The sequence below is a fragment of the Cynara cardunculus genome (assembly GCF_001531365.2).
Source record: "Cynara cardunculus var. scolymus isolate 2C chromosome LG 4, CcrdV1, whole genome shotgun sequence".
NCBI lineage: Eukaryota > Viridiplantae > Streptophyta > Magnoliopsida > Asterales > Asteraceae > Cynara > Cynara cardunculus.
In genome coordinates, this window is record NC_037531.1 from 16,332,760 (window position 1) to 16,336,438 (window position 3,679).

Sequence of the window (3,679 nt, forward strand, 5' to 3'; positions counted from 1 at the left end):
TATTTTATTCAAAAATAAAAACATCATCGCTTTCTCAAAATCACATAAAGCCATATTATAACATCGACTGAGATAAAGAATAAAATGAAATATTAAAAACACGATGTATCTCGCTGCATTGCGCGAGTACGCTTCTAGTTCTAAATAATGCAAACTTTTAGTGTATATCCTAAATAAAAAGACATTTTTTTTCAAAAATTATTATTTTAAAAATATGTCAAAATATAATTAAAAGAAAAAAATATTGTTTTTATATACAATTTGTCATAATCTACTAGTGGAAAGGTTTAAAAAACCCATTATTTTATTATTTTAGGTGATCAAATATTTAACTTTTTTTAAATTAATATATCATCAAACTTTTAATTTTTGAATGATTAAATTATTAATTTTTTAATAAATGCATCATAGAATTTTTTTTAAACCTACATTTTTAATCCAAAAAAGCTATATATATAACCAGCTCAAAAGATTTTAATATAAAAAAATCATAGATTAGTTTTAGGCCCTGTTTGTTTTTACCTAAAAAGCATTTAATACCTTCTTATGTCTGAATCGGTCAGACCTTAGAGTATTAAGTGTGTTTGTTTTTTTTTTCAATTAAGAGCTTAAAAGCTCTGATTATGTCTGAATTATTTAGAGGTAACATTTTCACTTAAAACCTCTTAATTGCTTTTAGAGCTTCCAATGCTTGCAAAAAAAGCCTAGATTTCAATGATTCAGATTTCATATTTCAGACGTAAAAACAAACAGTCTGATTGATTCAGATTTCAGACTTCAGCACCACCTCTTAAAATTCAGAAGTGAATTCAGATTTCAGACTTAAGCATCTCTTAAAAAACAAACGCCACCTTAGTGTTTCTAAACTATGAGTCATTCAAATCTCTTACACTCAACAACATTGCTCCCCTTGTCAACCCATTGTCCTCCACCCTCCATCACCATCGCTACCTCCTATTGGGGGTGCTTATGAATTGAGTTGATCGGATTGAAGACATTTGAATAATCCAACCTAATGTTTGCGGTTTGAAAAATCTTGACCCAATCCAACCCAATCCAAAGTGCAACCCAACCTAACCCAACCCAAATCGTACGGGTTGATACTTTGGTACACTAAAATATTTTTCTAACCTTAAATATGCTATTTTCTCTACTCATAATTTCTTTTTCACCATCAACCATTTGACACAACTTATCCATACTTTTTACGTATATCACATTCAGTTAATTTTCTCAATCTACATATATATGTTCACAGTTACTGAACATATATACGAATGAGTTATATATAGAGATGTGAATAAATTGAAAATATGTGTATATGAAGAGCGTACGTGATAGTGTAATTGTCTAATGTATATATTATATAAATTTAACAATCATATTAAACCCAAGAAATAAAAGGATATATGGTTCACCGGGTTGTGTCGAGTTTAAATAATACTAACCCAATATCAACCCAATACCTAAAGTTTGAAAATTTTACAACTCGGTTGAGCTATTTCGCTTTGAGTTGGATTTGGTTGGTCGGGTTGTCGGGTTTTGAGCACCCCTACCTCTTACCATCGATCTCTCTTCTTTTGATTTGTTTTTTTGGTTCTCCATTTTCCAATAATTATAAATAAAAAAAAAGAGATATCGATGGCAGGGATCAGCAGGACGGTAGACAATGATAACGAGCAGAGGATGATGGGAGATATCGAGGGGGCGTCAATGAATTGGGGGCAAGGGGTTTAAATGACGTAAAATTGAATATAATAAAACTGATTTGCGTTTTTACACTCTAAAATATTTTTAATTGATTATAAGTAATTTTTTTGGGTTAAAATAATAATTTCTAAAAGTTTATTCATTTATTATTCAAACAAATATTTGAAAAATTAATCGTTAAAAATTGAAAAGTTTATAGAATTTTTTTTCTTAATTTGGTAATTTGGTTAAAGTGACAGGCTGTCACACATTCCTTTGAATGTTCCACGACCTCGATATCTATTTGCCAGAATCTTCCGTAATATCTGTTGGCTTCTTGTAATCTCAATCTTACCAATTGACCCCTTAAAGTTTCACTAACATGCAAAATAACCCCTTCTAGTTTTGATAAAATTCTACAAAATACAGTTTTTTTTATTGACAGTGATTTTGTTGATGACGAGAATCGTTGAAAACGGAACTTAACTCGTTTAACAACCAAATTGGAGATCCTACGCCCTTGAAACACAGTATAAAGAACTGTGATTCAACCACAAGGGTGGTACCTGATTGGTTTGAGCTTTGCTCCAAAGGTTAAAAGTACCAGGAGGTCACATGTTCAAATTTAAGGAGGAATAAAAATCTCTTTGTGGCCACGGAGGTTCAAATGCGGTGACTCCGGGCTATCTGCAAATCAGGTGGTCGCCATGAGATTAGTCGGCTCGCATAACGGATTGGATATCCATGTTAATAAAAAGAAAAAGAAAAAAAGAACTGAGATTCCCCAACAAATGGGTCATTCCATTTTTGTTTCTCCCACTAAATTTATGATGCAGTGAAACTCGGTATCGTCTTCCTCGAGTTGCTTCAGTGTGTTTATAACAACCTAGGAGTCGGTTTTGAAGATTACAGTACAGAACTATACAACGGGTCTGTTTTAGACGGAACTTCTGTTGTGTTTCATATGTGTATACAAATCTGATGTCATACAAAATTCTACAATACGTTGTCCACCAAATAATACGTAAGTGTACTATACTAAATATTTGAACTCGGAACCTCCATAATAACGTGACCTAGTGTTAAGCGAAAACTAGAACAATGTTTTTGGAATATCGTGACAAACGAAGTTAATAATAATATTTAAAAAACACTATTCATCTTGTTCAAAATATACGTTAAAACAACCATCACATATATTTATTTTCGAAATTTTTATGATATCTTCAAATTTATATTTTATTCAAAAATAAAAACATTTTCCCCTTCTTAAAACCATATAAAAACCGTATTATAACAACTTCGGATAAAGAATAAAACGAAACATTAAAATCGAGATATATCTTGCTGCATTACGCGATGATCCTTCTAGTATATATATATAGGGGCTCATTCATGGAATAACTGATTGGTTTGTGGTAACTGTGAGATCCAATCTCAACCACAAATCAACAGATAAATTAAGAAATTAATAATTATGGTATTTTGAGTTAAAATTATAATTATAGAGCATTTTAGGTATTTTTAAAAAACTTCTCTCTCCTCTCTCCTCTCTCATCTCTCCGACCTCCAATCTCTGGCCTTCGGTGAACATTAATCCGGCAGGTACCAAGTAATCACAAAGATACACAATGTGATACTTATTGTGATACCAAACTCAAACCTTAAAAACAAAGATACACAATATGATATCCATTGTGATATACTGTGATACCGGTTTCACCGGATGCCGGAGATTGGAGGTCGGAGAGATGAGTTTTTTAAAAATACCTAATATGTCTTATAGTTATAATTTTAATTCAAACCACCATAATTATTAAATTTATAATTTATCAATTGATTTGTGATTGAGATTAGACCTCACAGTTATCACAAACTAATCAGTTTTCATTTGATTAGACCCCTATATCTATACTATATTATAAAACATTTGACAAAAACTCTTAAGAACAATTTTTTATGCATTAAGTACTGTATATTGATGCATATT